This window comes from Petaurus breviceps, unplaced genomic scaffold, assembly GCF_028583685.1.
Source record: "Petaurus breviceps papuanus isolate PSGF00001 unplaced genomic scaffold, PetGlider_PUasm1.0 151, whole genome shotgun sequence".
Taxonomy (NCBI): Eukaryota; Metazoa; Chordata; class Mammalia; order Diprotodontia; family Petauridae; genus Petaurus; species Petaurus breviceps.
The window spans coordinates 31,845,422-31,859,699 of NW_027185712.1; positions in this window are offsets into that span (position 1 = coordinate 31,845,422).

Sequence of the window (14,278 nt, forward strand, 5' to 3'; positions counted from 1 at the left end):
AATATAATTATAGATTCAAAGCTGGATATCATCTCAGAGTTTGTAATACAACCTTGTATAGCAAAAGGAACTTAGGCTTAAAGAGGTTATGTTAATTGCCTAAGATCAACTAGGCAGTTGATGGGAGTCATAGTGCAAGCTCAGGTCCATGAATACCAAATCCCAAATTCCTTCCACTCTATCACTACATACTGAATATACCTCCCTATGACATTTGTTTTATACTAAACAGGAAACTGTGTAAGACTTATTCTGCCCCAATGTTACCACAACCAGGGACAACGGGGTTAACCCAGAAGGAAGGTAGTAACTACTTCTAATAACCTTAATGAGGCCACCAGTACCCATCCTATGCTGAGACATCTTGTAGGCAGCATATGTAGGTGAAGAAATAATGAGTGGTGATCGGGGGAAAAAAATCATAGTATACTTGTTTTTTGCATAACTCCCTCATTCTATAATATCAAATCCAACAACAAGTACTGTTCCAAATATGTATTAATTAAAACCAAGGTGAAAAAGAAAGGTCAAAAACATCTGCACAAAGTGCACTTCTCAAATAACATTGGATAGCCAAGCTACCTAAAATTTCTTCTGACCCTCACTATACCAGTCTGCCAGTGTGTTTGGGAAAGTTGGCACAAATGGCAATATAAACTTGTGTTTTGATCTTCATAGGAGCCCATGATGGCTCCTATTCTATTTCTTCATGTCAGGGACTTAGCCTGAACCCCCGTACCTCATAAGAGGCAGAAAAGTGATTCTACTCAACTAAGGCAGAAAGGGGCTATATTTGGTAAGGGGAGAGATGACCCAGCAGTGCAGAAATGGCTAATAAGACAAGAATTCCCATGTACAGTATTAAAAGAAGGAAGAGTTTGTAAATTAAATTTACCTTCTATTATACAGAGCTTCACTTTCTTTTTAAGTATATAATCAGTTCACCAAATTTCTTTTTGTTATTTTTTCTGGCTTTCATTCTGTTCTTTTCATTGTATTTTTGGAACCCTACTCTGAGTCACCTTCTTTTCCCCACTTCTCCCATCCTCCTTCCCCTAAAATCAAAATGAAAAAGCAAAATCCAAGTAACAAATATGCATAATCAAGAACAAAATCTCACAGTAATCATGCCAAGATATGTGCATATCACTTTACATCTTGAGTCCATCTCTTTTCTTGTCAGAAATTAGGTAGACACATTTCATTATCAATACTCTGGAATTTAGATATTCTTTGATTGAATGGAATTGTTTTGTTGGCTCATTTAGCTATTGACAACTTTAATTTCATTCTTTGAAAACTGGTTGTTCATGTTATTTGACCATTTATTAACTAGAGATGAATTGATCTTAAAAATATTTGAAACAATTCCTTTCATAGCTTGGAAATTAGAACTTAAAGTAATTTTATGCATATTTTTTCCATTAACCATTTTTAAGCAGAATATTTCTAAAAGTTCTCTATTGAAATGTGAATATTCCCCCAGGAGCAAGTTAAAACATATTAGCAAGAGTTGTTAAAGTTAAACTACTGGATTGCCTAAGAGGACCCTGAAGGAATTAAACTTTGGAGTAGGAGGAAAGCATATATATTGGGTATAGAGGCCCTTTCCAGCGACGATATTTCTGGATGGGGTCTCATTGTAGGGGAATTTTTATGTCCAGGGACAGTATCAAGATTGCAGAAACCTTAGTTTGGGCATTGAAATATGTGCAAGGACTTAGAAGTCAAATGTCATCTACCTCATAGTTTTGACCAGAGCTAAATAGTCCCATCTATTCATACTCCCCAGAGTTGATTACAGCTAGACAAAATAGCCCTTTAAAATTGTCATTCCAGCTTCTATGATCCCCCTTAGAATCTTCTATTATGTAATTTGGAGATATATGTGCTATATCTCCTTACTGAGTTATTGCAGTTTTTCCATAGAGTCATTTTCCCTTCATCTCTGCAATAAGATTGAAGAATGAGAATGGAAAAAGCTTGAAGGGAAAGTAATCATTTAAAAATTTTCCAAAAGAATTATTACAGTAGAGCATAAATGAGTGCCAAGATGTTTTGATATTGGTGAATGAGAGCTTGACATGGGGTATCCAGCTCCTGGATATATTTATTGAATGAATGAGGTCAAACCTAGGTGTGTTTGAGATGAAGTGTGAAGAGTTCAAATGATTATTTAATGGATTGTCTGGAAGAGCCTAGGGCATTGTAGTGAGTCATTATGCTATAGGTAAGGTAGACTGATTGGGTAAGAGAGAAGAGAAAAAATGGTGGTGCCCAGGGTTTCAGGAGGCCTTAGATTAGGCAGGGGTCTTGACTTGGTTGTGGGAGCAAAGAAAGTGTGGTTTTTGAATTTGGTGAAGATTGGTGCGCATCAATGAAACTCCAACATTTAGTGTACATATGGCTCTAGGTTTCAGTGTCTTCTCATGCAGCAATGTAAGCATTTAGGAAACAATGAAGACAATTTTGGCATAGATTTGATTAGGGCAATTTTTAGGTCTCAGTCATTCCTGTTATGGAAGAAAGAATATTTGAGTAGAAGCCAATGGACGCACAATTTGGATATGTGTGTGTATGTGTGTGTGTTTAAAAGTCAATCATTTTAAGTTGTCCCCTTACATGTTCATGGTAGTTGGCTTGTTCTGCAAAATGACAAGGTTTGGAAGTCCATGAAGTCTGGTATTTTACAACATAGCTTTACCGGCTCTTTGTTTGCTTCTCATAACTTGGTTTGTTCTTGTATAATGCTATACATCTGGCATGTTTTTACCTAAACTGTATTCCTATGAACTTCATCTCTGGGGAAAATATTACAGCTTCAAGTGACACTTTCCTGAGTTTGTGAAGTGAAATCAGGTCAGCTGCTTCACCTTTACATTCCTTAGGCGACAAAGGTTATTCAGGAATATATGATCAAATCCTGTATTTTAGGGCCTCTGGTTTCTAAATCATATCAGAGCACTAGATTGGATTTCCTGAACAATCTTACTTCTGACTCACTGGCACAGTGGTTATGAGAGTATTTGGCTTCTGTTCTAAAATAAAAGGTTGAAAATGTAATAGCCATACATCTTTGAGAGATGAGCAATTTGTGTGTCTTTAGGTCCAAGGGAATAATAATGGTATTTTGTGAGGTTGCTAAATAGGGTATAATGATATCTTCCTCTGGGCTGCTATTCAGGAAGTCTTATTTTGCTTCCAGCTCCAATTTTAGTGTTTCATTGATCTGTGACTTGGGTACCCTATTGGCAATCTCTTTCCAAGGACTTTGCCCTGATAAGAATTTTAATGCATCAAATGCCTTCTTTCAGGAGGAAGATAGCAGTCTGACAGGTGTCAAGGAGAGACAGAAGAGTTAGTGAGGCATTCAGAAATTGAATTAGCTACCTGTGAAAAAACATGACTAGAAACATTATGAAAGAGAAATACAAAATTTGTGCTATGACTCCACTCTCTGCAGTCTCAGGGACTAGAGGAAAGAGAAAAGAAAATGGTTGCTCATCATTTGACCTAAATAATGAGCAGAGTTGGCAGCAAAATGATTTTAAAAAATGAAAACTCTGGTAGATAGAAAGATGATGCTTATTTTATTAATTACTCAACTATTATTGAACATTGTACTGTGGAAGTGACTCTGGATTCTTGAAGCATAAGCCCTGACAGATTCAACACATTGAAAAGGCCCAGGCAGCAGATTGTTTGTTTTCTGGTCCCCCTCAGGATGGAAAGCTTCATTCTCAATAGGTATGGGGATAAATTATTTGGGTATAGCAATCAATAAAACACTGAAAACATTTCATATTGTCTTCAGTCCTTTATGGCTCCTTCTACTTCTCTGGTGACAGAGGGAGAATGAAGGAAAAGGAGAAACGGGGGCTAAGAAGTTCTCAATGTTCAGACTGTCTATAAATATCAGCTTAGCTTTCCCTACTCTAACTGCAAGAGCCTTGTATGGTGTAATGTAATGCCAAGGAAAGGCAACTTCCCAGGTTCAAAATACCAGCATAGGTGCTCTCTATTTTATTCAGTGACAAACCAAGAACAGAGAAGATCAAAACATGACATCATTCAAAATACAGCATTTACTAAGTGTGATTAAATAATCTCCAAGGACTACCCCACCCCAGGATCTTCCAATCATTCAATCAATTACAAAGTCCCTGTTCTAAATACTACTCCACCCCTAGGCTATACCTTAATTAAGTCCACCACAAAACCCCTCTTCTCAAATGGAGATTAGTTTCCAAACATAGGTAAAGTACCTTCATTTGTCAATCACAGAGCACAATAAGGTCAAAAGTTCCCCACCCCCAGGATCACAATTGAATCTACCCCAGAGTTACATCAAGTTTAAACACAGCACTTAATACCCAAATGGAGGTCTTTTCTTCATCTTGACAGGAGGCAAGTTCTCAGCAATCTTAGTTCCTGGGGAGACAAGGCTTAGCAAAGCCATAAGATACATTGCCAGTCCCTTCATGAATTTATCCTCTGTCTGTAGAACAGTCCTAGAACCCCTGAACACATTAGCAAAGCCCTCTCCCAGGATTTCTGTAAACATACAACAAGAAAATCCTTCTTCAGGGCTTCTGAACCAACAGAAAGGCTCCCAGACCCCTGCAACAACAGCACTGTCCTTCACCAGTGGACAGTATTCATTCTGTCTGCAGGACAGTCTCCAGACCCCTGCAACAACAGTACTGTCCCTCACCAGTGGACAGTATTCACTCTCTGTCTGCAGGACAGTCTCAGGGCTTCTTAGCGAACAGCCAGGTTCCAGGACTTCTTCAACAAAAGGACTGTCTTTCACCAGTGGACAAATCTGGCAAAACAACATCAAAACAGACAGACAAAGTACCAGAAAAACAGCCATGTCTCCTCAGTCCTTGGCAGCTCAGGGGGCAGGTCTCAAAAGTCCAGGGCAATTCAAAGCGGCCACCAGCAATTCTCTTAGTCTCTCTCTCTCCACGAGGTGCTGCTTCCAAAAAGATCTTCCGCCTCTCTCTAGTGTCTCTCCAAATCTACATCACCAGCTCCTCCCAGTTCAGGACTTTCTTTTCACATCAACAAGCCCATCCCACAGGTGGGATTAACAAGCTCTGGGTTTTAACACAATCAATTTGAAAACCAAGCCAATACAGGGGGAACTTTAAATGCCATTACTATCACATATGGTGACCATCACATGGCTATACTACCAGAGGCACTGAATTATAGCAAGTTGACCTTTGCCCTATAACTGAAACCAGAAGACCAAAATGAAACTTGCAGGTAGATGACAGGATGGCTCACAGCTTCTCTTTAGAGGGGAAAAAACAGAGTGGGTAGAGTTGGTTTTATTCTACATCCAAAGGCAGCAAGAAATATTAATTTATGAGACAAATGTGTATTAGCATCTTTTACTGCAGTCCTCATGAGAAGTACTTATAAAATATCCTGATGAAATTAATTCAAAAGCCTATTCAACAAATGCACTAATTGTCTATTATCAGATAAGTACTACAATAATAATGGGGATATAAAGACAAAAAAGGTCCCTGCCCTTAAGGAGCTTATATTCCTGAAGGCTATAATAAAACATCAATAAGTAAATGTAAAGTGTATTAAAAGAGCAGAAGGTACCAATAATTGGTGAAGGGGGGGATCAAAAGGCTTCTTGTACATGATGATATCCAAGCTATTCATTGAAGGAAGCTAGGGATTTTATGAAACAAGAGGTAGACGAGTGAAAGCATTGCAGACATGGAGTACCACTTGTGTAAAAGTGAGAAGGTAGAAGATGGAATTTTGTGTTGAATCACCAGCTGATCAATTTGACAATGTATTGTGTGGTAAATTGCTAGAAGACCAGTTTAACTGTTTTGTATGGCCCAGTTGGGTCTATCAATGTTAGGTCTCTGGGTAGTAGCTTTTTAACAAGATGAGGAACCCCAAACAGCTTTCTAAAGCTGCTAACCACTCACCAGTCATTAGCATAGAAGTGTCAAAATCTGCCTTAGTCCAGAGAGGTCTTCTGGTCTTATCAAGGCCCTCCCAGCATAAATACTGCCTAGTATAGAGGTTCACTGACCTCTCCACAGCTCAGCCTAAAAGATACCACCTGTTGCTAACTGAAGGAACAGGCAAGAATTTCACTCTGAGGATAATGGTATTGATATGCCAAAGCATCAGTGTGGAAGATAGTTTGGAGAGAAAAGACTGAAGGCAGGCAAGACAGTTGAGAGGATATTAAAATAGTCCATGAGAGAGTTTAAGAGGGCTTAAAATACCATCGATGCTCTGTAAGAAGATAAAAGGTTAGTATTTTAGTGGAGGATGGATAAGACTCAGCAATGACTGGAAATGGGGGCTGAGGGTGAATGAATGGTTAAAGACCTAGGTGTTGTGACACTGAATCTGTGGAGGATGGTGTCACCATCAAAAGAAATGGGTAAATTTCAAGGAAATATAGATTTAGTTTAACTTGTATATTGATGTTGCCTGCAGAAGGTGAAGTAGAAAAATTCTTAAAAAAGAAATTTAAAAATAAAACACTCCAAACTAACTACAAATATATTTGGTGACTTTGATATGAAGCTGGGTACAGGGTACACTGATAAATCTATTGGAACATATGCCCCAGGAACAAGAAATGAGAGATTCCAAAAACTTATCAACTCCAGAGAAACCTCACACTAATGCATCATGAACACTCTCTTTGGTAAGAAGAATCAGGAAGGAAGCTTATTCATAGTGGGCACCCAATAATAGCACAAAAATTAAACAAATCACATTTTAACATATATGAAATTACTTGTCATGGATGTGGGAATTATTCTTGAAATAGACATTTGTGTATAGTCAAACCACCAGCAAAGATCAAAATCAATATAAAACTAGAAGAATAGAAATGGGAAAAAATTTGCTTTGGCATTAAAACAGTGCCAATCTCATGTATTTAAGCAAGTTCCTGATGTCAAAAGTATAACATAAATGGAGGAAAGGGCTTTGATGCTGATTATAGCAATTTCCTAAAGATGTTTAACTGATGTAAGTAAATTGCCATAAAAAGAAAAACTAAAGAATCTAGACAGTGCCTCATCCAGCAAACACTTGCTCCCTTTGCCAACTGAAAAATTCAGCAATCCAGGGCAACACTAATTTAGATTATAAACTCATTTGAAAAATCTTACAGGGAAGGCTGCTAGAAGATTATGAATATCATTACCTTACAAACCAATGAGAAACAACAATTATTAACGAGTGCGTACAAAGCTAGATGAGAAATCCAATGAAATAAGCAGTCTTTGCAATAGCATTTTGGCATAAATTGGAAGAATAATAAAAGAGAGGGGAAAATGTGAAAAGACACATAAACATTTTTATGACAGTCTTTCACTAGCAAGGACAATGGAGGAACCACATTTGAATTCTAACAACACAGTACCAGATGTGTTGTTAGAAAAAATCGAAATGACACTGAAGAAAACAAAGATGGGAAAGCAGGTAGACTGGACTAAGAATGAGTTTCCTTGTGGAAATGACAATTTTAGAAAAAGAAACAACAATTTTAAAGCATTGAGCAATTGAATCTGCAGATATATTAAAGAGGCAGAAAAGAACTCTAAGGTCTTCTTACCAAAACAAAGAGTGTCTGAGAGAATATGAATTGCTACTGACCCATATGTATACTTTCCTACTCATGCAAAATTTTTATGAGAACATTTCATGTATGTCAAGGGCATCATTAATATGTGCATTAGAAAGGAACAGACAAACTTTCGCGAGTAATATTCTGTAGCAGAACACATCTTTATGAACACACAAATGATTGAAAAGTATTAAGAATGCCAGATCTCTTTTTGCTTTTTCTTTGTTGAACAGAAAAAAATAAAGTTGTTGGAGCAAAAAGTTGACATGAAGTGAGAGTTCTTAATGTTTTGGTGTCATGAACCCTTTTGCCAGTCTGGTGGAGACTATATACCTTTCTCAGGAAAAAAAAATGTTTAAATGTATAAATAAAATGCATAGGATTACAAAGGAAACCAATTATATTGAAAAAAAATTATCCATCCAGCTATCTCTCTACCTATCTACCTGTCTGTCTGTCTGTCTGTCTATCTATCTATCTATCTATCTATCTATCTATCTATCTATCTATCTATCTATCTATCTATCTATCTATCTAACTACGTACCTATCTATTTATCTATCTGTCTGTCTGTCTGTCTATCTGTCTATCTATCTTAAATCATGTTTACAGACTCTAGGTTCAGATTCCTGCTGAAAAGGCTACTTCCTTTCTTCTCATTTCTGTCAAAATCATAAAAAGTATCTTAAAAGATTTAGCAAAAGAGGTGACTATTTAATTACTCTTTGATTATTTAAATCAAATGAGGTTTAAAAAAGAATGATATGCTCGCTAAGGGGGGTTGTCAGTATAGATGAAAATGTTAGTACAGGGCTCAGGTCCAAGAGAGATTCCCTATAGATCTACAGGTCCTCTAGATGGTTTTCTTTGTGAATGCCACTGTGTTGATTGCATCAAGTTCTGGAACATTGCAGAGTTTAGTAAATGAAATATTATTATTTTAAGCAGTTTGACAAAATTGCACATTAAGAGGAAAGAAATCTAAAACTAGTTTTTTAGATGGTGAGACAAACTTGGATGAGTGATTTCCAGTTATCAGTACATATATCTGGGACAGACAGTGAAAATGGGCAATGAGGTAAGCTCGAAATAGAAGAAGAGAGTGGGAGTAATCAAGGATTTAATCAAACCTATCACAAAACCTCTGATAGAAAACCAGAAGGCTATGTGGTGAGGTGAATAACATTAGTTTAGATAGACATCAGGGCTTAGTCCTTCTGTAATGTGATCTAACATTTTCAGCACCAGTTTTGGATGGTCAGGATTTAAACGTTAACAATTTACCTGTTATTGTTGTTGTGTGTCCTTCATTTTTGAAGAAGACCAATGACATCATGAATGAGTAATGTCTTGACTTTGAAGTGAATAGGATTTAAGTGAGACAGCATTGTGAAAATTATGAGCCTCATTTTCTTTTCCAACCATCAAACTTCAGTGGCAAGACAAAAGTCAGGATAACCGGTGATGGCCTGGGATGCAGTGGATGATCCTGGCATCTTTAATGTCTGACTAAATTCTTAGCACACCACAGTGCCTACTTCAGCCACATCCGTGGCTGTTGGAGCAAATTGTTCTTATCCATCTATTCCTCCTGAAAGAAGTCTTCACATGCTTGGTGTATGCATCTTCTTAACTCACCAAGGGGTTTTAATCCTGTCTGCTACACACAGCCTGGTTTCAGCCTGTCTACTGAGATGTGGCTGCTATGTATGTTTCAGCTTCTTGGAGTCATTGATGAGAGTTGGGTGACAGGTAGACATCAAAAAAGGGTTCAGCAAGCTCTCTCACCAGAGGTGCTAATCCTTCCTGAACACCCCATACATAACAGAGCTTACCCACTTTGATCTTTGGAGCAACTGTTGACTGACAGATATTTGAAGAGGGGAGAAGAGAGTAGATCATAATATCTTCCCCTAACTCAATTCTATCCAAAACACTAGGTGGTATGAATGACCCAATGATAGAAGTGACTGGATTGAGAGGTCAACTTTCAGTTATTAACAGGTCATGACCCCTTTGATTCAAAACAGACATGTCCCTCTAAAAGGTTGAGAACATATCCCATGACTTGCAGATTTCACAAAAATTTTGAAATGAGGAAAGTACCATATTGCAGTTAACTCGGAAGGGGTGGGGTTGAGGAGTAGTCATAAGGAACAGAAAAGATCAGTGCATTATCTGTTGGGTTCAGAAGTAATAATTGGGGTTACTCACTACTGCATAAAATGAGTCATTCTGGTCATGATTATGAGGATAACATCAAATTTATGAGATAGAGACAGGAGCAAGGGAAAGGAAATTTAGCACCACTGCTGCCCAGGTAGGAAAGATAGTGTTTAAAAATTGTAACAAGGCTAATGTTATCTCCACTTCCATCCTGACCTATTAAAACAAGCTATCTTAACCCGGGCATAATCCTTATTGTCCTACCAGTAGACATAATTTCACTTGTCCAGAGAACAAAGTTCTGAGGAAGTAATATATAAGATTTCAAATAGGTATACATTGTCAGCATTCAGGCTTTTGTGAAAGAAACTGAGAATGTTTTCTTCACTATCTCTATTAGGCAATCCATAGAAACAAGGAAGGGTGCAGAAACCTACTGAAAACTAAACTTTCAAGAGTCATATCTGTTTAAAGTACAGATTACTGTTCCTAGATGTAGGTATCTTAAGACTGCTGCTTGTGGGTCTGGATGAGGCTAGTGCTTTACAAATTCTATGGTCTTTAGGAGTTTGTTGAATTATTTGAATGTTGGTTTCCAGTGAAGCATATCCACCTGCTGGCTGTGGTGCTTCAGGATTTATGAGATGGTAATGTTAAACTTGTGGGCAATTATAACACCTCCATCCTGACCTATTAAAAGAAGCTATTGGCACTGATAAGATGGGAAATGGATAAAGTAAAAAGTATTAATGTTGATGATCATAGTTTCCATTCAATATTTAACCAATGTAATCACTATGGAGACAAAAAAAGTCCAGAAACCCTTTCAAGCCAGCAAGCACTCAATCTCTTTGCCAAAGGAGAAATATCAGCCAAGGGCAACACTAATTTAAAATGTAAACGAATTTGCAAGAGAGGGGTATAAGATTACATGTAGTATCACCTCATAAAACAGTAACGATCAGAAGAGGGCAAAATGAAAAAAAAAAGAAAAGCAAAGACAGCTTGGTTTGAAACCCAATGAAGTCAGATGAATTAATGGAGGAAGTTGGTGAAACAACAAATGGATGAAAAATGAACAAATCTGAGTGTTTCTCTAGATCCAATTTTCATCATCTATAGCATGGGAACCACCACATCTGGAGTCTAACACTTAATTCCCCAATGCATTGTATAAGAGAATTGAAATGGCATTTTAAATAGAAATTCCCTGTTTATTTGGAAATCTTGTCTTTTTTATTGTTGTTTGAATGATGCCTCTTTACATTTGTCAATTAGCCTTAGTTATATATGTACAGCTCTGTGTGTGTGTGTGTGTGTGTGTGTGTGTTTCACAACTTAGTCTTTTTTTATTCCTGGCATATTTTTGTGGATTATCATTTTTTAAATGTTATACAAATTTCATCTTCAGCATAGTTTTTCTCTTAAAATTTTCCCTCCAACTAGTGTCCTACATATATAACAAGAAAAGGAGGTGAGCTGCTTATGTAGTGAGAACAAGGGAAAACAGATGGACAGCCCAAGTGTTACATGAATACCTAGGAAATGACAAAAGACCTGGAGAGAGGTCCCCAGCATAATGGGTAGGCTCTTTTTCAAATAGCTATGGGTGAACACATACAAGAATCAGACAGGATAAGAAAGCATGGATAAGTTGTGATCTTTAATGTTAAAAGTAATACACAAATCAGTGTCATAATGAATCCACTTATGCACTGTGCAAAGTTGAATTTTCTAAAGTACAGTAGCCAAAAGATCAGCAGTTGCTTGATCTTAGGTTATTCTAAATTTATATATGATCCATGTGGATGGTGATAATGATGACCATGTGATGATCAAGATGTCAAAGTTCCTGCTGCCACCAATGGAGTCCCACTGTCTTTTATGGTAATGCTTGAAAGTCTAAGACCTTAAGTAGCTTTTTTTTCCCATATTGTCTAGGGTTGTTTTTTTTTTCTTCCTAAGGTACACTTGCTGGAAAAGTAAACATAGGATCACATATTGTGGTCACAGGGATATAGTGGGGCCTATTAGATGATGACTCCAACCAGAAGTGTATATCAATTGATCCATCAAACTGCTTGTGAGAGCTTTTGTAGCATCCTTTTGGGGCTACTTACTCCTCCCCAACTTGTGCTTATACTCTTGAATTGTCTCTAGATGGTGACTTTGTAGATAATCCTGTGGATATGTGCTCCTAATACGAAGCCTCACAAGCCCTCACCAGTGTGCAGTCTGCCAATAGACATAATTAACTCTTAGCAAAGATATTTAATAAGATACGATAATAAAACATTAGCTATAACATTCTTCCCTATCCCAGATAACTTGGACATACTCTCCCATAGCTATACATGATATTTGTGAGAAAGGGCACAGAGTACAATGGTAATAAGGCTCACATGCAGGCTACATATGTGGCAAAGGGACATTTTAGGACTTGAAAATGGGGATCATGTCTTTACTCTTTTATAGACAAAAAAGTGCCTTATGCAACTGCCTTTGAGTACAGCATCTCTGCTTGCTGAGTGGTTTAGTTGGGTTTGTAGGATCTGATACTGTCCACAAATTTCTTACCAGTTGCCAAGGATATTATTCCTTGAAGCTTCCTCCTCCAGTTAATCAATGGCCCCCTCTGAACTTTCTTTCTAGTGGCTTTCTTCCTAGGGGTGTTGTGGACTCAACTGAGATAACAGATGTAAAGCACTTTGCAAACCTTAAAGTACCATCTACATTCCAATTGTTGTTATTATTATTACACTTTAGTCACTATGCCTGCAGTCATAACGATTTCATCCCTTGAGCCTTCTACTGCCCTCTTGCTGAGCTCAGTGTTTGTAGAGCAATACAGAGGCACCTATAAATATTTTATATAGCCATTCACATACAATACACATACATATTCATATATACTTTTAAATTTAATCTGCATTATTAGCACTTTATTAAGTCTAGATTTGGTGATTGCTGGCTTCTGACATGTAAATGCTCATACTGAAAATTTAATAATTGGCTCTCAGTTAGAGCTGGATCCAGCCACCCTTGCTTTTCCCCCTCCTGGTAAGACACTTAATACACCTGCCATTCCCATGCCAGTCAGAGGAATCCCAGAACCCTCTGTTCCTGACCAGTAGATCCACTCTCTCTCACCAGTATTAGTGGTGAGTCTTACAGGAAGACACACTAATGCATCTTAAGATCTCCTACGTCTTTCCACCTATCCTGCAGGGGAATTCACTTATGTGTGTTGTCTTCTCCAGTGAGACAGTGAGCTCCTTAAGAACAGGGGTACCTTCTTTTGTTATCTGTGTCCTCAGGGCTTACCATAATGGATAAATGTCATTCATTCATTCATTCATTCATTCATTCATTCATTCTTTCAATTCCCCAGAAAAACAACCAGATTATTTTGGTAAATCCCCTTTAGTATAGTTAACAAACAATCTAGAAATTAACATTCTTGGATGGGGGACTTAGAAATTAAACTTATTCCCCCAAAATAGTAACAAAATTGAACAAATTAATGTAATTTTTACAACATTCTTATAGACTACCCTGTCTTGGTGCTTTCCAAGGCTTTCTCCAACCCAAATAAAGTATAGATAAGAAAAGGGAAAAGAAATCAAGCTTTCCCTCTCTAAAGGAAAGTATGGTCCCTACAGAGCTCCCAGAATACATGGGGCTCTTATCACAGAGATTAATTCCTAGAAGCTACTTCCTCTTTCAAATGACTGCCTTTCTGTTTCTGTCTCTCTTTTAATTATTCCTTGAACTTTCTGAAACCAATAGACTCTTGAAATGATGGATGGGATATCTCCCACTCTGCTACTATTCACTGTTGGTTATGGAGGGAAAGTAACAAAGCTCTTCCTTCTTCCCCATAAGGGTCTCTTCTATACAAAATTCTTAAGTCTGGACTCCTTTGAACCAAACTATTTTTTTTATAATTATTACTTAAGGTACTGCTTTTAAAGTCACTGAATGCTACTTAGATATAGTGCCTAATATATGAAGCAGATGCAGAACCATGGAAAACCAGTACAGCATCCTAGATCAAAGCAGTCCAGAGCAGGAGACCCTCAGAGTACTATGGTTTCTGTTTTACATGACCACTTCTAGGTATTTTATATCCCCAAAATATCACCTCCTTCTTAAATTTGTACTTTTCTAGCTCAGTGAAGAAATGGTGATAACACAGATGATGGAGAATAGCTAAGAATAATTCAGTTTAATGGATAGTATTACAGGAGTAAATGAGCACACTTTCAAAAGAAACATCACATCACAATCCAGCAATTAGTGGGAGATGCAGTTTAGAACTCCAAGGAAGATCACAGGAGTGCTGCCAATCAAATAGCTCAACATAATCAATAGGCCATACCAGAAATGGAATATTCTTTTCCACTAATCGTCTTCTGTATTGGGACAAGATCATATGTCCTCTTTAGATTCTATTTAGTGATCATCACCCCCCCCCCC